Raw genomic sequence first — 27,258 nt, 5'->3', positions numbered from 1 at the left:
GTAACTAAGAGTTGTAACATTGTTTTTGTAATTTTTTTTAGTTAAATATATGACGTTGAAGTAAATCAAATTTGATATGTGTAGAACTATTATTTAAAAAATTATAGATTTCGAAAAGTGTTAATTTTTTTTTGAGTAGGGTGTATAAATATACAAGGTGATTCACATAAGAACCGACACAGAGCAGGGACATGTAGAGGACAATAAATTAAGATGATTTAACGCAACTTATCTCTATACTAAGTTGTATCCCTGAGGAGTTATAGGCCTTCAAAGTTGGGTCTTAAATTTTTAAAACATTCAATATCTTCGTGGTACATTAAGCTAGAAAAACCAAATTTGATATACGTTACGAGTGTACCGAGGATATTAATTGGTAGCAAGTTCAGACTAATAGAGGCATTTCAAAGGGTTGATTAAGGGTGATGGTCCCCTAAATTTTGACAGATTTTTTTTAACCTTTTGGTGGATTTAATACATTATTACCTCATTTCATGTGGAATTTAATTCTAAAACTTTTCTTACTCTTATTAATTTTTTATAAACATTATCGTTTTCATAAAAAACTCAAAAAACTAAAGACACCAACTTTTAAATATTAAATAAAACCTAGAACTAACTAGAAACATTCGGGTTTAGCCTTAAGACATCAAAATCTAAATGTTTCTAGTTTTAAGTCTAGTGTTAGTTCTAGTAACAGTGCTAGATAGTACTAGTTAGCACTAGATCTCACTATGTTGCATATTTTTATTGAAGAAAAACTAGAACTAACACTAGACCTAGAACTACAAATATTCGGACTTTTGGCTATAACGGACATTTCATTCCCCGTATTAATCTGTTATATCGAGATTTTACAATATTATTGACAATGTTAAAACCAGATGACTCTACATCAAAATTATAATTATCATCGAAATAAAATCGAATAATATACGTTGAACAAACCTTGCCATATTTCATGAGACCGTAGACATTACGAACCCTTAATGACGGCTCAGTGGATGTCCAGGCAATTAAAACGGCGGGGTGTTGACCCATTTTCAAGGTGATATCAGTGTAGGGGAAGCGAAAATGATCGCCTCCGGGTCAAGTAACACCCTTCGCAATCTGTATTATTCGCATTTTACGCCGGAAAAACTCGTATCTCCAATTAACGTCCAAATGAAGTAACCAGAATATTTTTTTCTCCAATTTATTTGTTCGATTTTGCTTGAAAAAATTTCGCCTTTTATGTTTTCGTTTTAAATGTTTCATTTTTATTGCGCAGTTATTAATTAATCGAAAGCAGCTTTGTTCATTTCACTTTTGATAAATAAAAGAAAATTTAAAAAAAACCGGTTTTACCCAACAAATAAATTAAGGAAAAGTTTTCTGTCGAATAAAATTAACATTGACAGTTATTGGGTGTTGAAACGGTTTCTAAATGTAAATTGGTGAATACTTTTCAAGGCGAAAAAGGAGAAATTAGTTGGTTGTTTTTTTTGTAATTGATTTTTTTTGCGGAGTTACGATGGGTATTAATTATGAAAGCTGTGGGACATAAAAAGTAAACCATTAAAGTTTTCATTATATATTCTAAGGAGCACTCTGTTAGGTTGGTGAAAATTAATGAGGAAAACCCCGAATGAATATTATAGTACGACGTGATGTTATAATATTTATGAAAAGTTGTTTCAACACAATACCCAATCCAAGATATTAATATTATCGTTCATTTTAATCTAGGTAATATAATTTTTCAAAAGTGATCATAAGGATCATTTTATTACAAAATTTGGGAAATAAAAGGGGTTTCAAAAAAATAACATAAAAAACGTGAAATAGATTTTTAAATGTGCATATTTTTGCAGTAGTTTCCACTTAACGCACCAATTCTCGAAATGAAAACGCATCCATTATGTGCAATGTACACTAATTTCAACAATGTTGCAATATTTTGTTTACTCTGCAACTACAATTTAAACATCGAAGAGAAAATTTGTTTCTGATTTAGAATTAAACGGTGATTACTTTGTAATTGACTCTTAGTTTTGATTTGAGTCGATAATCGAATTAAAATCTGTTGAGCTTTATCACTTAGAAGGGGATATTCATTATTTATTGAAATCCAAAATCTGTTAATTCCACGCTGACAAATTTTGTTCTCAAGCCATTATTACAATACGTCTCTATAAGATTTCCTTTTTCTGCAAAAGTAGATTCAAACGGAGCACTAATATGAAATGAAACTTGAATTCATGCAGATTTATTAAAATTTTCAACACTTTCAATGTATTGTTAAAATTACGTGATTCGGAATGAATTGAAGGCGGTTCTAGAAAACTTTATGAAAGCCTCCAAATCTTAGGCTATGACCTAAATCCGGCTTTTAATCAACTATATTTTGCTACTATTTCTTGTTTCTACTGAAAAAGAGCAGATTGAGGAAGTAGAACAATTTAGAACGGAGGGGTAACGCTGCAGATGAAATATTCCATTTTTAAGAGCATTATCAGACCCAAAGAAATACCGAGGAATTTCGCTCCTAGGCATATGCATGAAACTGTTTTTCTGTCTCCTGCAACACTGCATTCTGAAGCATATAACAACAAGCAAAAAATAGGTCAAGGGTGCACGCGGTCTCCGTAATTAATCAAGTAGGGGACGAAGTTTTTGAATGTAACAAATCATCATAAAGCTAAATAACTATAACTATAAATTTAACGAAAGCATTCTACAGAATACCTCTGCAGAACGTTACAAACGAGGTGAGGCGTGTGAGAGTACACAAAACACGTCAGCAAGTTAACCAGAATAGGAGAAGCATTAAGAACCCCCATCTGGAGAAACACATACTGGTGCTGTATATGTACCAAGACCAATTTGAGGATATATAAATCCAGCCACAGCGGAATCCAAAAGAATGGTGTATACCAATGAGATGGAGATTTTGAAAGCAATTTCACTGAAAACACTGTGAGATTAGAGAAGGAAATTCTTTAGGCGTGTGAGACAGAAGATGTGGTAAAATATGTGGTCCCTAGAATAACGACGTTTCACGAATGGAAAGAAATACCCTGCCAAGGATTGCTAGAGATTGCAGAAAAATAGCTGGTTATCGACATCAAAAGAAATGCAGGCAGAACAGAATGAGTAGAGCTTCTATGGTTTCCGCAAAGAAGAAGATTGTCATTAATATCTCGCATTATTGAATATTTTGCTGTAAGTGAAATTGAACTTGAATTTTCTGACATTCTAACACAAAAAGTATTCATGATTCCGAAGTAAACCACTATTCCGTTGATTGAAGTAATGAAGACGTAGAATACGAAACCACACCTGAACTCAAAATCGAATGTTTATTCAACTGACTGCAACATTATTGATCAAAGTAGGTCTTCCTGTAGTCATAAAAAATAATCTAACCTTATAATAGCGACCTTGAACTTGGATATGCCATGCAATTATTTCAAGTTTTCTTTACTGATGAGTTAGTAAATTAGACTTGAATTGAAAGCAATTGATATAGTACACAGAAAAATTCGAATAAACTGAAAGATTAGTCTTTAAGGGATATTGAAAAGTTTTCAAAATTTGTCTATGGTAACTTTACCATTAACTCGAGCATATTTAAGTACAAAATATTAGAAATACAATGAGGATCAACATCATACTTATTAATATTTCAATAATAATGCGTACTATATCAGGCACAATCAAGGCCACGTCTACGCACCTCTCCCACGTAAGAATTGCCGACAGGGACGATTCGATTTGCTAATCGAAAATAACCTCAACATAATTGAAGAGAAGTCTAGGAGAAAAGTGCAGCTCCTGCCAAACAGAATATGCCATGGATTACAAGTAAGCCAGAGGGTTTCGACCATCAACCACGAATTTGGGCAACACTCAACAGAATAAGGACGAACTGTGGCAGGTGATTTGATTCGTATTAAATAATAGTATTAAATTTGTTTATACAACCTTATATCTTACTAACTCATAGCATTCATAGTTCCTGAGATATTCAAGTGTTTTTCCAAATTGTGTCCATTGCAGGATCTTTTAAAAACGATGTAAAAACGACATTTTTTCCAATTTTGCCTTGAAACTATGTCAAATAATAGTCAAAGCCAGTAGATAAATGATAGTATCCAAAGATATTAGATACGCTATACAGCGTGTTCATAAAGCTTAGTTACTTTTGATGTTTTTCAAATGGCTTTTTCATAAGTTTTTTAAATGGAACACCTGTATATTGTGTGCTGGTTGAATTGTAATATGTATTCTCTCTATTTTTATCACTTTTTTTTGTTCTTCCTTTCATTATTTGATTAATATTTTATAATGTAAAATAATTTTGCTGCCATATACCAGATTTTAATGCGACTTGGTACTTTATGAGATTTAAAAAGATGTAAGTAATAAAATATGCAATTATTCTGCCATATAATTTACGACTTTAGAGAAAATTAGATGCACATGTTAAGAGATACCGCAAGATGTTTAATACAGCGCATTAATGCTTGTAGAAGAGAAAATGGGCGGCATTTTGAACAACTTCTAAATATTAATTAAATTAATACCTACTTGTTGAGCAACGTTTAGTAATTGTTTATAGTTGTTGCTGCATTTCCTTCAAATAATTTAGTAATTAAAAAAGGGATTTATTTATTAAAGTTTTTTTTTAATTGTATTTTAATACAACATTACTGATTTACAAATGACAGACAAACAAAAAAGAAAAAACTAAAAAAAAAGTATCAAAAAAAGGACAGAATATATTACATTCTATCACTTTTTTAAGTACAATAATGACTTTATTACACATTTTTCTTTAAATTCTAAATATCAGGAAAACTATTAAAGTTGATGACATACTTATCATCAATTAAAGTTAACTTGATGAGCAATTCAACTAGCACAGAATATACAGGCTGTTCCATTTAAAACACTTAATAAAAAGCCATTTGAAAAACATCAAAAATAACTGAGCTTTTTAAACACCCTGTAAAGTGTATCTAATATCTTTGAATTTTGTCATCTACCTACCGGCTTTGACTATTGGCTGATGTAGTTTCAAGGCTAAATCGGAATAAATGTCGTTTTTACATCGTTTTGAAAAAAGAAAAAAGATCCTGTAATAGGCACATTTTGAAAGAATCTCAGGAACTATGAAAGCTGTGAAATAGTAACATATACGGTTGTATAAACAAATTTAGTTGTATTCATAATATGATAAAATATACAGGTGTTCCATTTAAATAAATTTACGTACTCTCGGTTACACTTAAATGGAACATTCCGTATAAGTGAAAACAATTTTATGTAATAGAAAATGATGAGTCAAAGAACTTTTTTATAAAATATTTTTTTGTTTTTCCAATGGTTTAGTAACCCCGGGATACTAATAACTCACCCTGTATATAACTCTCAGTATTTACAAATTATGTATGATGTAGCCACACGCGAAATAAATAATAAAAATAAATAAAGTCAGTAACAATGAAACTATCCTCGAACGTAACCATGAAAGTTTTGATAGCTTATACAATTTACAACTTAATATCAATGAGCTATCTAAATGACTTTCTATAGTACCTATGGAACAAAAGCTTTTATAGATCCATCACCATTTGAGCGAAGTGGACTTGATAATTATATTGGATTCACTGCGTTCCAATAAATGGTATCCTGAATTTAAAAAGAACAAAATCTTGTACAGAAATACAACACTACACAAATATTAATAAAATTATTCCAATCCTACATGAACAGCTAATCTCATCAAAGAGATGTTAATGCGTTTTTTCTCATTTTACTTAATAAAATAAATATAATAAATGCGCGATTTTCTATTAATGTGAATGTAGCTTCAGTTTGAGGTACGATACAGGTTTACTTGTGTGTTTCCCCGGGGTGGTATATTGTTTACATCACGTTACAGAACATGCGGAAAATCCTTTGTGCGGCCGATTTCATATTTAAGGAAATCCCTAGACATACTTTCTGTAGATTTCACTAGTTACGCTGTGAGACAAAAGTTTAGAAATAGTAAGATTCCTAAATAAAAGTTTGATGTCATTTTCTGCATCTTTTTCTAAATGATGCAGCCATATATGGCGAAGACAGGATCAAATTTAATGATTTTTTATATACATAAATCTTATTCATGTTACATGTTTGGCAATTATGTTAAATAGGGTCGCTGAGGAAATATGTTGTCAATTAATTCTTTAATAAAAAAAGTATTTGTTAAAGCTCCAGTTCCGGTACATAGATAAATTACCGGCTATCATTTACTTGCCTCCTGAACCTATTATTACTAGATGGGAAACCAGGTTAGAAGCAGCAAATTAATATGCTCTTCGTTGCGATAGTGCTGAATCAATAAAGATACATTCAAGCTAATTACAATTTTTTATGTGAAAGTATCACGAAATTCGACTCCTTAGTAAGTACTCCTTTAACATACTACTGATGCAATGAAAAATGTCCAGCTAAAATTATATTAAATAAGTTTAACAATATCATCTTATGAAATGAGGGACCATAAATTACTGGCTATATCTAAAATTCTATGTTTTTAGTTTAGATTGTTAAAAATTATCTATAAGAAATGATATATTTTTGCATATTTCTGTATGTTTTTTGCATATTTTGAACCATCATATTGGAATAAATTTAACAAAGATTCTTGGAAATTCGTAAGAACAATAAGTAGAAAAGACGGGTTCGTTCTAATCAAAAGAAAAATATATAATTATAAAAATTGTAAAAATTAAAAATCGTAAAAATTGTCCAAGAAGGTAATGATGAAGGAGCAGCCACCGATCCTTTTGAGGAGAAGCACCCTTAGGCTAAAATATGTTTTTTCATAATAATGCGTTTTGTAATACTTGCCCCTTGTTTTTAATTTCTTGTATTTCATGGTATTAAATCGGTAAAAGAATAAGTTAGAAGAACTCGAGATTGGTTGAATTGAAATATTAATTAATTTTAGAGGTAATTTAGATTTAAAACCTTTAAATTATTAATGATTCTGTTTATATTGAACCATAAAATCAGCATTCGAGTATTAAAGTATAAAATCGTTAACAATTACGGCGGAGACGTCGCCTTGGTGCAATAAAACAAGCAATGTTCCGTGGTGTAGTATATCGAAGGATTTGGAAGAGTCAAGCAAAATAAGAACTGCAGCTAGCTTACTGCCATGTGCTCTTATTACGTCATTCACAACATCCAATAAAGCAATACAACAAGTAAAACCTGATCTAAATCCAACAATCTTTTCATAAATCTGTGATAAAGCCGCTACTTATCGCAAATGACTTATAAAAACTTATAGATTTCAAGTCATTTACTTGTTTCGAGTTATTTACTTAAGCAAGACACTTTTATGTTGGATATTTTAACTGTTCCAAAAACACCAATTAAAGATGTACTAAGAGTAATATTACACTACATAAATTAGTTTTAAATTACAGATTGTAATTTTGACAACTGTTGTTTAAGTGTCCTTATGTGACATTTAAATTATGCCATCACATATAAAATGTATAGAAATTATGGCCCACAATTTCTCTAACGAAAAACTTATGGACGTGGTACGGGCACACGGGGAATCACGGCTAAATTCTGTGCTTGCGGCCCGTCTCTATGCAGAAAGGTTTCCAGATAGATATCATCTGGCACGCAAATCCTTTTTATGTGTGGTGCAACATGGAGGAGAAGTCGAAGAACGGCCTGGCTTATGTTGGCTGCTCTAGTGTGGTTCTAGTGTTGTTCTAGTGTGCTACATAGGCTTACACTAGAATACTTGCAGAGTAACATGGGGTATCACAACCACAATTTGGCATATATTGAGGCACAACCAACTCCATCCATATCACGTGTAACGTGTACAAGCCCTACTACCAGTGGATAATCCCCCTAAGTACCATTTTGTGTTCCAACATCAGCATCAGTTGAACCCAAACTTTACCAATAACGTTTTAGTTACGGATTAGACGATTTTCACACGTAACGTTATTCACAATGTCATTGGAGAATCCTCAAGTTACTCGCCGAACACATTTTCAAATATTTTCTGTAAATTGCGAATTGGTGCTTATTATTGTGGGAACTGGTTGTGGCAAGGACAGGTGGTGGGGATGGAAGTTGGAACGACATGCACCGACATGCACATTAGAAGTTGAGAAGCAGATGTGAGAAGACGACACGCAGAGAAGATTAGTTATAGTAATAATAAGTGTAATAAACTCTTTAAAGTGGAAATAATAGTAATAATAAACTAGTTAAGGACAAGTGGGGCTTTTGTTTTGCTTTCTATTTAAATAAAACCCTACATTATTTACCATTTTTATGTAATAATGTTGCTCTTGATGACTATGTGGTTTCGCCAAGATGGTGCTTCACCACATTTTCTAGATAATGTGTTTCCCGGAAGATGAATAGGTCGTGATAGGCCACCTCGACCTCAATTCTCTTCATTTTTATTTTTGGGGCGACTTAAACAGCAAAGTGTACGTCACCGAAGTTAATACTGAGCAAAAATTACGAAATCAGATATTGTTGCTGCCAAGACAATCCGCAAACACCCCGGTTTAAGCTGCGCTAGTGGGAGATCGTGGATTCGTCAAACCCAATTGTGTATAGAAAATACGGGAAATAACTTCAAACACTTGTTATGACCTTATTTTAACATGTTCTATGTATTCTTGATTTGGAAACAAATTTCACGAATATCTAGGAAACTAACAAAGAATTCTACTTTTAGTTTAATAAAAATCTACAACAATCTAGCGCTGAATTACAATTAAAACTAGAACTAACACTAGACCTAGAACTAGAAAGTTTTAGTTCAATAAAAGTGTGCAACATAATGATATCTAGTGCTAACTAGCGCTACGCATTACTGTGATTAGAACTAACACTAGAACTAGAAATATTCAGATAAGAGACGCACGGCTAAACCCGAATGTTTCTAGTTCTAGGTCTAGTGTTGTGTTAGTTCTATAAGTTTTACTGTATAAGCTATTTTAGTAACGAATAGAAGCGATTGCGACAATATTCCTCTTTAACTACAGATAATCTTTATTGAATACCATGGTTTTAATCTCCACTGCAACTAAGCTATTATTATGTAAATTTGAATTGTTTCCCTCCATTTGTTATCGATAGGAAGAGTATTACCGTTATTATAAAAACTTCAATTAAAAACTCAATTATCTATTATAACTAAAAAAAAAACAATAAAATCACCTAAAAACTATTAAATTTAGTAATAATAAAAATCATCTTGATACATAGGTATAATATTTGAAACCTGATCTGTTTGCGTAATTTACATGGAAGTTCAATTTCGCTTATCGTGGTGTATCTTAGAATATTAAGTCAACAAATGTGGGATCGAATTACTTTATTTGAAATCAGAAGTTTTTGTTGCAGTTTTGATAATAAAAATGCATAAATAGGAATATGTAAGTTAGTAAATCTGCCTTGGCCAATTATTTGCCAACAATTTTTATCGTAAAAAAGAAATATGCTAGATATCAACTTGATAAATGTGAATTTTAGGAGAATCCGACATCTTACTTTAACCGAAAAGACTTTTAAGAAAATCAAGGGTTTTTCTCTTGGGACTAAACGCAATTTCAACGAATAAGAGGCACATCCATTAAGTACATAAGAAAAATAAATTTACTAAAAGTTTATTTTCACCTCAAAAAAAAAATTATATTTAAAAAATTTTACGTGGTGGGATTTTTTACCAAAATTTTCTCATTCCAATCCACACCGGATACATTGAAGTGTATACAACGTCAAACCCAATTAATCTCATCCAAACGAAACGATCGAATGTAAAGTTTTAATTCGTTTTGCTCTGTAGTCTATTTTTAGTAATAATTACTGCTGGGAAATTGGCAATTAATAGGAATCTCTATACACTATTAGCGTCCATAATTTTTTTTAGTAGTCAATTCCTGACTCATGTAGTAAACGTAACTGTCTCTTCCATCAATTAGTTTTTAGGGGACAACATTTTAGAGTTGTAGCACACCATTATCAGTATGAAATAGGAATGATTCAGCCGACTGTTTAGGGGTGTTGAAATCGGAGTGAAGAACAAATGCATCGTGAAAACCCGTGCAGTCGGAAAAATGTCTTTGTTTATAACGCGTGAACAACAGCCGCTTTCACAAACAAGCTGTTTTACGCGTTCGAACCCAGAATAAACGTTCTGCAGCTTTTTAAATTTTCACGCTGGTTGAAGTTTTATCATTTTTTGCATATTTTAACATTTTTCCTTTTCAATACATCATTTTAACTATTCAATATATTGGAGAACGTATCAAATATCTGTATAACCTACAATATTATCTAAAAATGTCGTATTATTAAGATTTTTCCTAAATCCCAAAAATATTCCACTTTATTATGATACCATTTTTAATATCATTTTTATAACAAAAAATTCTCAATAATCTAATATCGAAATCAAGTTATAATCACAAGAACTGATAAATTTTCAGTTTGGTATTAAATGATTAAAAATTCCTCACCAAAGCAATAACAATAACACCCGTCCATTGTAAAATCTAACAGATGCTCAAAGAACACAAACTTTAAGAAACGACTAAAGCATAAAATACTACGAATGGGCTGTTTGAAGATAACTTTGTAGACCAAGATAGAGCAGGAAGTTATTAAATGGCCATTTAACCTCCAAGTGTTTTAACAGTGTTTAAACAACTTTGTGTTTTAATAGATTCAGGACATTTAATTTAATGCTGACGGAGTTCCTGAAGATGATTTGTAAGAATCGAAACCGGTAGAGCTTAAAAGAAAATACATCCATCGAGAAAAGGGCAAAAATTGGGTTTTATTAAATCTACGAGATGGAAAAACATAACGATGATAACAACATAATATGGACTATGGCACTCAGGTTTAGGGTTGTGCCAGTGACTTGAACATCAAGAGTATACAAATATTCCAGAATAACTACGAAACATATTTTCGTATGTCCAAAATTATAATATACATAGATACCACAACACCGCAAAGGCTCTTAAATGCTGGACCACCAATACTTTCCGAAGATTGATGAGGAGGAAAGCAAATAATGAGCATATATGAGCACAAAACTAGAAAACATCAATGTGATAAACCCTAGTTAATAAGTATACAGGGTGTTTCATGAAGTTCTCCCGGCACTAATGGAGCATGTTGTTTAGGTGATTTGTAATGAAAAAAGTTCATATGAACATATGTCCGATTGAGTATGCTGATATGGTAATAAATTGTGATAGAAACGATACTGCGATGTTATCCAAATCGGCGTGTTCCATCGCCGAAGACTTTTAGTAGTATCTTCCAAGCTCTCTGAGAAACTGGTTTACTTCCGAGCGTTCATATTCAGTATAAACGAGCAACACAACAGAATGTTGCAGAGGAAAAGAACATCCTTGACATTGTCGAGCGCAATGCCTGCATTAGTACGCGACGGATATCCATACGTTTAGGGATTCCCAATACCAGGGTATGGAGACTGTTAAAAAGAAATCTGCTGCATCCGTATCATCTACAGGGTGTTCAACATCTGAAGCCAGAAGACTTCCCTAGGCGTTTGGCATTTTGTCAGTGGTTAAATAATAATCGGAACTTATACCGTTACATTTTATTTACGGATCAGTCACAATTTACTCGAAATGGCATAAATAACATCCATAATTTGCATAAATGGTCGGACATTAACCCGCATGCTACCATAGAAAGTAATTTTCAAAGCAGATTTAGCATTAATCTGTGGTGCGGAATGTTGTACGATCAACTTATAGGACCGTTTATTTTTGAAGATCGTCTTACCGGACAAAGGTACTTGCAATTTTTGGAAGAAAAACTTCCGCGTTTACTGTGGGATGTACCTCTGGCAAGACGATTAAGAATGTATTTGCAACACGTCGGAGCTCCTTCTCATTTTTACCGTAGAGTCACCGATCATCTAAATGAACGTTATCCTAACCGCTGGATCGGTCGAGGTGGACCGCACGTTTGGCCAGCCAGATCTCCAGATCTCAATCCTCTGGATTATAACTGTGGGGTTGGATGAAAGATTTAGTATATCAAGAAAAAGTAGACACACGTGAGGCTTTAATCCAAAGAATTTTTGACGCTGCAACGCAAATAAAGGAGCATCGTGCAAAGATAAAAAATGCAACGCGAGCCGTTCACAGGCGTGCAGATAAGTGAGATTATTTTCAAATTCATATAACTCAATAAGTGAAGTGAATCGGACATATGTTCATATGAACTTTTTTATTACAAATCACCTAAACAACATGCTCCATTAGTGCCGGGAGAACTTCATGAAACACCCTGTATAGTTTAAAGGAAAAAAAGATATTCGAAATAAGTACTGGAATACTAATTACTAGTTTTAAAACATTCTCATTGCTTAAAATACACTTAGGGTAAACACGCCTAAAGTCGACCGCTTCCAGTAGCCGACCATCCGTAACTATAAGTTAAAAAAATAAAAGAGTAGTAAAATTTCCTCTTTTAAAATTTGTGTCAATAATTAGTTACCAGTGTCTCTCATCCAAATTACAAGTAAATGAGTAAATAATGATGGTAGTTCTGCCCTGATTTGTCATTTGAGAAAAGTGAAAAGTTTTACTAAGCATGACGTGTTTCATAAATAAGCATAGAAAAGTATTGTAATCGTGTTTTATTAGAATCTGGACATAGACCCAGTTTTAAATAGAACTGTTTTACTATTTCTTTAAATAAAATTGTTAAAAACATAGTACATGTTTTTATTTTCGGATGGTCGAATATAGGCTTTACAATTAAATTAATCTTCCATTAGTCGACCACACGCTTCTTACCACGCTTCTTAAAATACGCTACAATACAGCTCTAAGAAGATGGTTCTCTCCAGTCAAATCTAGTCGATTCAAAGTAGTCAAAACCAAAAATAGAGTGTTCCCAAGAGTGATATTCAACCATCTTTAACAGATGCAATTCATAATGGTATGGGAATAAGAAAAGCTTCTCGAAATTATCTAATTCCCAAAATTAGCCTGATAGACAGGCTTAAAGGCAGAATAAAAATGAGGCCTTTGATTATGGGGTATCTCAGTCAAAAAGAGGAAAAAAATTATTTGTGGCTAAAGCATTCAGGAAGCATGCAGTATTGCCCTTGAAGAAGGAAGAATTGTTCAAATCGGTTCAACACATTGTAAATACATACAAAAGAAAATGGTCCAGAGAATTGAACCACTTCTACTTACGTTCGTCTACTTTGCCAGAAAGTATTAAAAATTGCTTTAAACGATATGTTCTTTTTCCACTAGACCCGAGAGATTGACGTAGATTTTACAAAATGCGTTCAGAATCGATTAGAAAACACAACATTGAGAGCTATCGATTCAATTACCATGGAAGATTTAAATACGACAAAGAAAGGTCTTTGAATCACAAATTCCTAGGACCTCAAATCTAGTGACAGCAATAATATTCATAGGACTTAGTTACGAGGAAGAAGAGTTTAGGAATTATAAGTGTTCGCTCTGTTCCTAATTTTGTCATAAGAATTCAGTTAATTTCTTCAGTAGTGGTTAAGATTTCATTTTTTTAAGTTAATTTGTTATGTTTATAATTTTTGATTTAATAAATGAGCATATGTTCTTGTCAAGACCAAATAAAAAATTAAAATATGAATATTTAATTGATTTTTATAAATAAATTTCGGTCGACCACTGGACTTATACTGGTCGACTCAAGGGACGAAATGGTCGACTACTGGCACATTAGATCCTTTTGAACCTTTTTTAGGATAATTTTAGTTTTATTTGGTCCTAGCACGAATCGGTTGTAGATTTCCAAAAGGAAATGTTCTATCTATCTTAATTTAAAAAGATGAGTTTATTGTGCCTTTAGGTCTATTTTTTATTTGGTTTTGAATTTGGAATATGTCTTAAATGGCGTGTTTACCCTATGCCTTAAAATTATTTCAGTGTTTGTTTACGGTTACAGTTAAATCTTTATTATATCTCAAACTCGTTAAAACGTCCCGTTCACAACAACCATTGATTACACATCTAGTAACATGTTTGTTTCTCCAGTTACTTCTTTTATTTTATGTGATCGTTAGTCTTTGTTATTATTGTACTTCTTTGAATTGAAGTTAATTTGCTTTCTTTATTTATTACGTATTTTGTTATAATTAGTAATTGGACCGCGTTATACATCACTTGACTAAGCGACATTTTATCGTTTTTAGAGATTTTCATGCTGTCTGGTAGGAAAAGGTGTAACTTATCTTAGAAAAAATGCAGAATAACGAAAGACCTGAAATACTAGAAGTGTTTGTTTTAAAGGATAAAACTAAGCGCCAATGATGTTATACGATTTCAAGACCGATTTGCATCATACGTCTAAGAACCAACTTAGATACTCCACTTAGATACACCAAGAAATTCTACAATAGAAAAAATAGAACCTATAATTTCGGGCCAGTGTCGTTTTCTAGATGTTAGTGTTAGATTATATACATTTATAAAACATTAGGTGTGATCAAGTAGTCAATATAAAAAAGGTAGTTACTAGTTATGTTTATATACAGTTTTAGTGTTTAATAAAAAATTACGACACGTTTAAAAGCAATCACGTATTATTTTTCACAGTTAGTATAAAATTAAAAGTGTATGTCTTTTATTTTATATTGAATTTAAGTTTAACTAGTTTCGGATATTGGCCATCTTCAGAGACTCTACAAATAGATTAACATCTCTCATCTTATCCATTTTACAAACGACAGCGGTAGATAGCGCTAGTTAGCATAAGATATCACTATGTTGCATATTTTTATTACACCAAAACTAGAACTAACACTAGACCTAGCATTAGAAAGTTTCGGGTTTAGCCGTCTTGAGAGACGTGAGGCTAAACCCGAATATTTCTAGTTCTAGGTCTAGTGTGAGTTCTAGTTTTACACTATCACTAGAACTAACACAAGACCTAGAACTAAAATCATTCGGGACTAAATCCGAATGTTTCTAGTTCTCGGTCAAGTCTTAGTTCTAGTGGCAGTGGTAGGTAGCGTTAGTAAGCATACGATATTACTATTTTGTATATTTTTATTGAACTTAAACTAGAACGAGAACTAGAAACATTCGTGTTTAGTCGTGAAAAAAACTTTCAGTTGTCAATGTCAACTTTAATTTTATTATTATATTCGGAATCTTCATAAAATAACCTTTAAAGTGAGTCCAAACTTGACGCATTGATCTCAAAAAACCAAAAAGTTCGAATTTTCAACTTTTAATTTTGACATATTTGTCAACTTCATAAAAAATCCTGTCATATGAGTCCAAACTCGACATATTTAAGTTTAATATTAATGGAAATACAACCACTTCCGGTTTGAAACGTCAACGTCAATTTTGACATATTTGTCATCTTCATCAAAAAACAAAAAAGTTAGAATAAAAAACATTAAACCCGAAGTTAGCAACGATGAAAATAACAATTTAATTTTTAAATATTAATACCAACCTTAATTTTTTATTTTTTTTTATTATATTTTTGTTTTTTGTGACATATGAAACATTTTATAAAAATTAAGAATATGACATTGACATTTCAAACCGGAAGTTGCTTATATCTCGAGTAATATTGGAATTAAACGTATCGTGTTGGGACTCATTTTAAAGGATTTTTCATAACGATTACAAATATGTCAAAATTGACGTTGACATTAATCGGAAGTTGACCATAACTTCTTTAATATTGAAGATAAATATGTCGTGTTTGTACTCATGTTAAAGGATTTTTACTGAAAATTACAAATATGCCAAAATTGAGGTTGACATTTTAAACCTGAAGTTATTTATCATATAATAGAAGTTTTATAACTGAAGTTAATCTAGTGTTAGTCACTTTTCCGCACTTCCTTTTTATTTTTAACGCGTTTTTTGTTATTTCTTTTGTTAAAAAGAGCGTTTTTAAATTTTAACCTGTAAACTTGTAACACTTCGTTCTTAATTTCATTTTACAACTTTTTAAACTTTAATTTTGTAAATTAGTAACTAATAATCTAATTTCAACTTTAATCCGTGATCTTTTTTAACAAAACAAAAAGAAATATTAAGAAACTTGTTTGTAAAATGGATAAGATGAGAGATGTTAATCTATTTGTAGAGTCCTTGAAGATGGCCAAGGGCCGAAACTGGTTAGATTTAAATTCTATGTAAAATAAAAACCAGTTTAAAAGTACAAATCAAACTCTAGATTATTTTCTTCAATAATGTTTACACGAATCCTCATCATTTTGTCTCTAGTCTAAGTGATTAAATTTATACCACGACTTACAGAAACAACCTAACATAACGAGTGACCAAGCGCCTTCTGTGCTTGTGGTAGCTGTCATCAGTGTTCTGTGATAAAAATGGACAGGCACCAAACAATTTTCAATACTTTTGAGCCTGTCTATTCTGAGAAGTCTTATATTTTTAGAGAGATGAAAACGAAAATCCCGTTTTTCTCAACATTATTCATTTGTAGCTTAGTCAAGCGATAACAAATGATATTCGTTCAAGTTATATAACATGTATTTTTGTAAATTTTCACTATGTTTGTTATTAATTTCATTAAAGTTCGTTTTATCAATTAATTAGCTTTTTGGAACTTTTTGAACCCGTCGCTGCAAATTTTGTTATAGGGTCATAAAAAAATGACTAAAGTGACCTATACTCATCACTTAAATTTGGTATTGATTTAGTAGAAAATTAAAAAAAAGATTTTGTAATTACTATGTTTTTGTGTTTATCAAATTTTCTTTATAATTGATAATTTTCACCTAAAAGACTGAACATGTTGTTACAAATTGATTTTCACTCTAATCTGAAACTCTCCGATTACTACATTGAAGTCTAATATGAATTAAGTCTAAATTAGGATAATATCATAAACTAAATTTGATTGAATATCCTGGAATTCAACTTAACGATATAACGTTTTAATCTACTTTAAATCCTGAATTGACTTTTGTGCCTAATTTCACGCTTTATTATCATCGTGTGATAACTCACACTTTTTTATAAACACTGAAATATTTCTAATTTCTAATTCAAGCAGTGTTTTATTGATTAATTTCGTTTGGTATTACATTTTTGATATGCATGGATCTGAATGAATCCGACATAGTTCTCAGCAACATAGTGATGTATGCGGTTGGTGCATGATGAATAAAATTGTGTCCCCACAGTTTATGGGCTCGTTTTCCAATATAAACCGTAAAACTAACACTTCATTTTACGTTCTATAAGAAGTGCTCCTGAGCCTTATTGCCAATATCGTTGCCGAAACTCCACCACAATAAACTTGATGCGCAATATCACTCAAACTAACATTGAGGGTGTTAGTTATTCGATGAGAAAAGACTTGGTAAATTTATAAAGAAAATTATAAAGCAAGATTTCACCCCGAAGTTCATAAAATTTCATTTAATACATTTTTAAATTATTTTTCTTCGTGTGGAAATTACAAAGAGTTTAAGAAGTTGAAATTGGTTGTTTGGAGATGAAATATTATTCTAGATTTTGTTTTTAAGAAGATAAATATAATTATATCTTGGGATTATTCGTTAAGTAAACAAAGGGTGCGGAGAATTTCGTAAACACGATCTAGCTATAATAATTATGTTTGACGACGTTAACGCCAAATTGTATCCTACATTAAGTTATAAACCATACACATATCTATCAGTTCGTTTCCAGATTGATCCTAAAACGTTTACGTGTTTGATATTAACCCGATTGAAAACCCTTCAATAATAATTGATGTCACGAAGTTGTATTGAAACAATAATTTTAGATTAAATTATGCTGTTCTTACTCATAATTTTAAACTGAAATCATATATTCGGCGCATTTAGAGCTGTAGGGTTTTTAGGTATATTTAAACTTATTCATTAAGATACGAATTATATACATTCAAATACGATTCAACTTATTTAAGCGAATACAGATATGTTTTGGTACCTGAACAAAGCTTTGACTGATGAAGAACTTTTGGTTGATGCTGAGAAAGTTTGTGTTGAATTAGAAAATATCCCGTTGGATAATTCTGAACAGACAGACATAGAAGATGAAGGAGATGACATTGTTATTACTACTGCTAGTGAGGTACCTATTCTGGAAGGTGAAGAAGTAGAACAACTAACTAATCAAAATGAGGGAAGTGACACAGAAGTAGTAGAAATACGTGGCAATGAGGCCAAGAAGAAGAACAAAGCAGAAATTAATAGAAAATTGAAAAAAACAGACTGAAATTCCAGGATTCGATTATCCAGAGGGAATCATTGGTGATACTTTTGCAACTTGCAATAATCCTACAGATTATTTTTTAACACTGATGGGTATTTGTGTGAAAGATATTACCTTTCAAAGTAATTTGTACGCCACCCAATGTAATAAAACGCTAAACTTGATGAAAGAAGAAGAGTTGCTGTGTTTCCTTGGCATACATTTCTTAATGAGTTATCACAGTTTTCCAAGTTATAAACTCTTTTGGAGTAATGGTGAAGACTTGAGTATACCACTTATCATACGAACAATGACCCGTAACAGATTTCAGGAGATTTTATCATATCTGCTCATGCATATCTGATAATCTTGAAAGGGTGGTCAAGTATGAAACAATTCAATCGCATGAAGCCCATAAAAAGGGGTTATAACCTCTGGTGCTTAGCAGATAGGAAAGGATACAGAAAGAAATTTGATGTGTTTCAGGAAAAATCTCCTGAAATTAAAGAAAAATTTCAAGATTACGAATTAAGGATTGTCCTTCGACTTACTAAAGATGAGCGGAATAAAAATAGAATGATTTATTTTGATAACTTTTTTACAAGTATCCATCTTTTGGAAAAACTGAAAACTGAAAAAACTTTTGCTTATGGAACAATAAGGTCTCACAAAAAAGCACAAAAGAACTGGTAGATGTTAAACGAATGAAAAGAGGAGATTATAATTACCAGATCTCAAATTTAGATATAAATTATTACAAATGAAATTTTGCTCTAATTTTCATGGAACAGAAGAAACCACCGTAAAAAGGAAGCAAAAGAATGGAACGAAAATTTATGTGCGCTGTCCTTTAGTCGTTGATGATTACAATAAAAACATAGATTCGGTAGATTCGACCGCCGTTCCAAGAAGTGATGGCACAAGCTTTTCTTTGGTTTTACAGATATATGCTTGGTCAATTCTTTTGACATATATTCTGAATGTGAAGAGGAAAGGATGATTCTATGAGATTTTTGTCGTTCTGTAGCTACATATGTGATAAATAAATATACAAATTTATTGCGTCCACAAAAATGTCGTAGAACAAATTCACCAGCCCAGTTACCCAAAAGACGAAAGTACGGCTATTCTGTTACTGACGACGTAGGACTTGAGAACCGTGGTTCGCACTGGATTACTTTTGGAAAAGAAAGAGGAAGGTGCGAAAATTGTTCTACCTAGTCGTGTAATCACACGAGCCATTTAAAATCAAAGCAACAAACTACAAATAATTAACTTAATACTGGGACAACCAGTCTTTTATTGTAAACAATCATTTAAGTTTTTCATTTGTATCAATTTGGACAAAGAAAAAATGAGCGACTCAGAAAGCTGTCCTTCTGACCTGGAGGAAGCCGAAACGAATGCAGTTTTATCATTACTGCCAGAAAAGTCGTGAAAAAAATATGAACAAATTTATGAACACTTTATTCAGTGGTGTAATTAGAAGGGTGTAAAAAACGAAAAAAAGCGAGAAAGTTTTATTAGCGTCTTTGGGCTTTTTATTCGATGTTACGAGTAAAAAAAAAAAGTATGTTCACATTAGCAAGTATACTCAATTAGTCGCTTTTTTAAAAAGACAAGGTAAGATGTATAAACCGAAAAAGTCTAACGTATTGTCGAAAACCAACATAGAAAAATTTCTAAAAGAAGCGGACGATGTAAATTTTTTACTGGCTAAAGTAAAAAGCTATTTCAATATTGGCTTCATCAACTAACTGAATTTGTATGAGAATGAATTGCTGGAGCGTGTCGCAAACCAATGCTGGCCGATTTGGTTTTAGCAGATATTAAGGATGATGGCTAAGTATTTTGTATTAACAAATACACAAAAATCAATGTTTCGCGTGAATTTTATAATAATAATAATAATCTTTATTATACTAATAACCCGAAGGCATACATTCGTCAATATAAAATTTACAAGCAAGGCGAAAAATATAATAAAATATAATATATAAAATATTACACGTAACATTTACATAAAAACAAATCCACAGTCATAATAATCCGTGTCAGAACAGTAGTGGCAGGGAAAAAGTTTATCTGTTCTTATACTAAACACATTCAAAGGCCTGTAAATCAGTCTCAATGCATCATCTCGGATGTCACCCTCTCCTAGTTTTGTAATTGTGAAAATCACCATTTTTTTTTAGTTGACAATGAAGTAACATTCAAAGATATATAATGAAGGCAGTGCCAAAATTTTTAAATTGATAAAAGAGGAGCGACAGTCTTCAGTATAGTTTAATTTTTCGATATTTCTAATGGCTCTTCTTTGTATACTACATATTCTTTTATTAATCGCGGCGTGTCCCCAGGCAAGCAGTCGGTAACTAACAATAAGATGACTCTGAAAAAGCGTAAAATAAGCGGTGCGCAATACCTCTGTAGAAGAAAATTCAGAAAGACGTCTTAACAAAAAGGCTGTGGAGCTTAAACGATAAGCTAAAGCTTCGCCATGAAAACTCCAGGTAAGTCCGGGGTCAACATGCGCGCCCAGAAATCTGAAACTGTCATCAGAATCCAAACTTTTATCTGTCTGCTTTAGTGAAAAGGTCATTGATACTGTTTTATCATTAGTCAACGTTAGCTGATTACTTGTAAACCAATGTCTAGCCGAAATGAACATTAAATTATTATTTTCGGTAGCTTTTGCTTTAGATGATTTAACAAACTTGTGTCGTCTGCATACAAAATTGATTTTTCAGGATTCAAAAATGAAGGCAAGTCGTTTATATATATTAAAAATAAGATAGGGCCCAAGATTGACCCCTGGGGAATATAATACCTGGAAGTTTTGACAGAATAAATATGATTGAAATAATTCGAAAATATAAGCACTTACGCCCCCAACATGCCGATCACGAACTATTTTTCGTTGGATACAGAAAAGGTAGTATACCAAAAGAAATTGCATTATTTTTAAAATTACAAAATCCTGAAGAATACACATTGAAGAAGATATACATTGTCTGAAGACATTGCTTCAGACAATCATCAATATCTTTGTTGGCGGATACTGGAGCAGATCTGTTAACTGTTAAACGACATGGCCGATGGAAATCCAACACTGTTGCAGATATATAGATACCTCATTGGAAAATAAAAAAGAAGTAGCTCAGAAAATATTAGGTGAACAATGTTTAAGAAATAAGGATAACAGCAATCAACCTGTAGAAATAACAACTAAAAATTCAGCGAGCTCATCTGGAATAAGTGTTTCGAAATATAAAAACATAACAATTAATGTTTATAATAAATAGTATTGGTTCTCTTTAAATAGGTAGCACTTTTTCTTTTGTATTGTTGCTCGTTTCAGTAAATTAAATCTGTTCTGATTGGGCTAAAAATGCGTTACGTAATAAAACCAGTGCGATAATGAACTTCATTACGTAACTCAAATCACCTCAAATTAGTGCGATAATGATGACTTATCCAAGCTAGATAAAAGTTCATCACTAAAATATATTTTAATGCTTGATTGTACACTCAAGTACCATTATTCTCCTAGAATGGGAGGATTGTCACATTTTGTTAAAATTGATTCCAAAGGCCTTTTACTGAGTGTATTTTGAAGTGTATTTTGATAGCAGTTTAATTCTGTCACAAAGTCGAAGAGATATCTACACCGTTGCGTTCTTTATTAGTTAGTTCTACTTTTAGATCAATAAAAATATACAACAATCTAACGCTGAATAACAACTAAAACTATATCTAACACTAGCATTAGAACTAACACTAGAACTAGAAACATTAAGATTTAGCCGTCTTGAGAGACGCACGGCTAAACCCAAATATTTCTAGTTCTAGTCTAGTCTTCAGACGCACGGCTAAACCCGAAGCTTTGTAGTTCTAGGTCTAGTGTTGGTTCTAGTTTTAGTTCAATAAAAATATACAACATAGTGATATCTAGTGCTAACTAGCGCTACCTAGCACTGTCACTAGAACTAACACTAGACCTAGAATTAGAAATATTCAGGTTTAGCCGTCTTGAGAGACACACGACTAGACACGAACGTTTTTACTTCTAGGTCTAGTGTTAGTCCCACTTTTAATTCAATAAAAATATACAACAATCTAGCGCTGAATTACAATTAAAACTAGAACTACCGTCCTTATATACATATTTATACATAGTGACAAGGGAAGTATCAGAACTGTCCCTCACCGATTTTGTTGAAATTTGGTACAGCGATAGTATGGCCAAAAATAAGGTTTACGTATTTTTTTATACGTGCTAATAAAGCCAATGGGGCGAGTTATAAGGGTTGGAAATCGGGGCGAAATATATATATTCGGTTATAGCTTGAAAACGAAAATAGCTATCGAAATGTGGTAAATGTAAACTGATATTCATTTTCAAAGAGCTTTCCATTGATATATCACACATATATCTGAGGGCTTCAGGGGGTAAACTACTAATAGTTTTTTGGAATATTTTAAAAACTACCCTGTCGATTTTAGCAAGATTATGTGTCCTTATAGTACGTTTAAAAATATTAATGACGTGTTTTTTCTTATTTGCCTCTGACCATCCCCTACAAAATTACAGGGTATAATAGATAACCTCTTTCCTTAAGAATAATGTCATAAACTGTTACACTTTTGAGCAATATTTTGAAGAAAGCCATAAATTAGTTGTAAATTAAGATTTACGCAATAGAATAAACCCTATACGACATTAAGGGGTGGCTGGGGTTGGTACCCCTAACCACCTCAAAAATTAAATTTTTTTGCGAAAATTGTTTGTCGATTTTGATGCAATTTACCACAATAATTTTTTTATACGTTAAGTAGTACTATTGTAAGAACTTACAAGGGTTAGAAGTTTGGGGTAGAAAATATACTTTCGCTAATAACTTTCATACTCCTACAGAAAAAGCTTTTTTATCCTTATTCTATTTAAATTACACAAATAGGATAATTATATAAATATTTATTAATAATGAGTTAAAAAGCAATTGAAAAAAATGGTTAAGTATCACAAATTGTATTCTACATTGTTAGTTTAGTTTTTTTTTTAAATTTATTTTTATTTAATTTATTTTAATCATTGTTTCTATCAGTTGTGTTAAATTTGAGGGTAATAAATACAATGTTCAAAGCAGATAACATATTCGTTTTGGCATCAAAGTCTGGTAAACTGACTTCTGCTCATATGAAAAATTGGCTACAAAAGTCTATTTCCCAAACACCGGACCCAAATCATTACTATTACTGGACTCTTGGAGTGACTACTGCCCTGAAATTATTAGTGAAGTAACTCCATCGGATGTTAAGTTTAAATATTTGTCTATACCTGCAGGGACAATAGGTCAAATTCAACCCCTGGATGTATTTGGCTTTAGAATATGGAAAAATTTCATTAGAAAATTTTCTGATCAAATTATTCTCTACCAGTACGATGTCAATTTGCATCAGCGAGATAATATTTTAAAATTGCAATCATTAACGCATAACCAGTTGTCTTCCCCACGATTCATTAATGTTTTTAAATACGCCTGGTTTGCATCTGGATATATAGAGGAGAGATCAGAACAGTTTGAAAATCCCGTGGTGGTTTGCTTTTCCAATGAAAAACCTACGTGCGATATCTGTGATGATATAGCTGTTATAACTTGTGCATGGTGTAAACAATCGTTGTGACTAAAACATTTTTTCCATGATTTTCATTATTGCCAACAATATATTGAATAAAAAACGTAAAAAAAAAGAAATTAAATTAATAACGTAATACAATTTGTGATAGTCAACAATTCTTTTGTCAGTTACTTTTTAACTCATTATTAATAAATATTTATATAATTATCCTAACTTTTGTGTTATTTAAATAGAATGAGGATAAAAAACATTTTCCTGTAGGAGTATGAAAGTTATTAGCGAAAATATATTTTCTACCCCAAACTTCTAACCCGTGTAAGTTCTTACAATAGTACTATCTAACGTATAAAAAAATCATAGTAGGAAATTGAACCAAAATCGACAAAAATTTAATTTTTGGGGTGGTTAGGGGTACCAACCACAGCCACCCCTTAATGTCGTATAGGGTTTATTTTACTGCGTAAATCTTAATTTACATCTAATTAATGGTTTTCTTCAAAATATTGTTCAAAAGTGGAACAGTTTATTACATTATTCTTAAGGAAAGGGGTAATCTATCACACCCCGTAACTTTGCAGGGGATGGTCAGAGGCAAATAAGAAAAAACACGTCATTAATATTTTTAAACGTACTATAAGGACACATAATATCGCCAAAATCGACAGGGTAGTTCTTATAATATTCCAAACAACTAGGGGTAGTTTACCTCCTGAAGCCCTCAGATATATGTGTGATATATCAATGGAAAGCACTTGAAAATGAATATCAGTTTACATTTCGATAGCTATTTTCGTTTTCAGCCTATAAGCGAATATACAGTGTGTCCCCGGATAGGTGAAACGACTCTTATAAAAGGTAAAATTTTTTCGGTATTAATTGTAATTTTTTGGGGTTTAGCCCTGCTTGATGAAAGACTACTTTTGAACATATTTTCAACTTTTAAAAAACAAGTGAGCCTTGACAGTGAAAGAAAAACTTTTTTTGTAGCAGGTAAAGTACCTTTTCTGTTTACAGTACGTGAAAGTGTTACTAAGAAGTTTTGTTCAGAATGAAAAACTATGGCCATATGCAAATTTTCGAAATGATCGGCCTACTTTGATAAAAATCCATATCAACCATTTTATTTCTAAAAAGACTGCCATGGAAAAACAAAATTACTTTCCTGTCAATGTTAATCTGCCAAACTGTAATTTAGTAAACTTAAAGTGTTTTTTAAATACAATGTTAACATTAGAGGAAAAAGTTTACGTGATTCAACGTTATGAAACCGGGGAAAAACCGATAAATATGGCTATTGCATTATTTAGTGGAAAATTTTCAAATACTGGAATTAAAAGAAGTACTTGTTGGCGTTTAATCAAAAGATTTCTTACAGCAGGAAGTATTCACTCTAAAAAAAAAATTATGATGAAACTGATTAACTGTTAATTTTAATTAACTGTTTTGTTTTGTGGGCGAACACACAATTAATTTTTTGTGAACATTTTAACAACGGTTTGTTTATTTCTCCCGAACAATTTGAATCTCAAAACAAAAAATCTTAGTAAAGTATCTAATCTTATAAAGTGGGCCGATGATTCCGAAAATTTGCATATGGCCATAACTTTTTATTCTGAATAAAATTTCTTAGTAACATTTTACCATACTGTAAACAGAAAAGGTACTTTACCTGACACACAAGAAGTTTTCGCTTCAGTATCAACACTCACTTAACCCTTTGTGTCCCGATGGTACTTTAAAGTACCGGTAATTTTAAACACTCATTTTAAACTGTAGTTATCTATTCGGCGCATTTAGAGCTGTCGGTACTTTCTACTATACAAGTGTATACAAGAAATAATCTGTATAAAAAACGTCGCAATCCGCACTGTAGGATTTTTAGGTACACTTTAAACTTATTCATCCAGATGTGAGGTTAGAAGTTTAGTGAAAAGTGGTGCTGTTGAATTTTGTTGTTCAAGAAGGTATTTCTTTGATAAATGGTTATTAGGTGTGATTATTACAGATCATTTTAAAAACTAAACATTGTGCTTAAATTTAAAATAAGTCTCATTCCTTAATTTCAATAAACATGGTTTCTAAGAATTTTTAAATTAGCATCTTTTTTGACTCTTTTAAATGTAAGTGTTGTTTCAACATTTTTTTCTTAATATTTTTCAAATCCAACCCAACAATTATTATACATCGTTTTAAAGAGAAAGCTTTGAGCTTTAATTTAAAATAAGTTTCATTCCTTAATTTTAATAAATACGGCTTACAGGAATTTTTAAATTAGCATCTTTTTAACATTTTTAGGTTATTCGAAAATGTAAGTTTTGTTTCAAAATTTTTTTTCTCTATATTTTTCCAATCCAACCCAACAATTATTATACATCATTTTAAAGAGAAAGCTTTGAGCGTTAATTTAAAATAAGTTTCATTCCTTAATTTCAATAAATACGGCTTCCAGGAATTTTTAAATTAGCATCTTTTTTGGCACTCTTAGGTTATACGAAAATGTAAGTTTTGTTTCAACATCTTTTTTGTCAATATTTTTCCAATCCAACCCAACAATTATTATACATCATTTTAAAAAGAAAGCTTTGAGCTTTAATTTAGAATAAGTCTCATTCTTTAATTTCAATAAATACGGCTTCCAGGAATTTTTAAATTAGCATCTTTTTTGACACTTTTAGGTTATACGAAAATGTTAGTTTTAACTCTATACTCTTTTTCTCAATATTTTTTTAATTCAACCCATCGATTGTTATACATCGGTTTAAACAGAAAGCTTCAAGCTTCAATTTAAAATAAGTTTTATTTCTCAATTTCAATAACACAGTTTCCAGGAATTTTTGAATTAGCATCTTTTTTGACACTTAGACTATGCGAAAATAGGGGGATTGCATATTTTGCTAAAATTTTATTCCAAAGGCCTTTACTGAGTGTATTTTGATAGCGTTTTAATTCTGTCTGATTCTGTCACAAACTTTCAAAATGTTTGACTTTTTGGGACACAAAGGTTAAACTTTTAAAACTTGAAAATATGTTTAAAATTAGTCTTTAACTAAGCAGGGCTGAACCCCAAAAGATGACAATTAATATCGAAAAAAATTTACATTTTATAAGAGTCATTTCACCTATCCGGGGACACACTGTATATATTTCGCCCCGATTTCCAACCCTTATAACTCGCCCCAGGGGCTTTATTAGCACGTACAAAAAAATACGTAAACCTTATTTTTGGCCATACTATCGCTATACCAAATTTCAACAAAATCGGTGAGGGACAGTTCTGATACTTCCCTTGTGAGAGAAATAGATTGTACGAATCATATTA

At 31.6% G+C, this 27,258-nt stretch overlaps 1 protein-coding gene across 2 annotated transcripts in view; it reads right to left on the bottom strand.

The window, feature by feature from the left end:
* Positions 1-27,258, bottom strand: part of LOC111420432 (diuretic hormone 44) — a 107,448-nt gene that overhangs the window by 78,991 nt on the left and 1,199 nt on the right. The window lies entirely within an intron of this gene.

This window comes from Onthophagus taurus, chromosome 6 (assembly GCF_036711975.1).
Source record: "Onthophagus taurus isolate NC chromosome 6, IU_Otau_3.0, whole genome shotgun sequence".
In the NCBI taxonomy this organism is placed as follows: domain Eukaryota; kingdom Metazoa; phylum Arthropoda; class Insecta; order Coleoptera; family Scarabaeidae; genus Onthophagus; species Onthophagus taurus.
The sequence above is the reverse complement of the archived record's forward strand: the minus strand, read 5'-3'. Positions and strand labels throughout refer to the sequence as shown.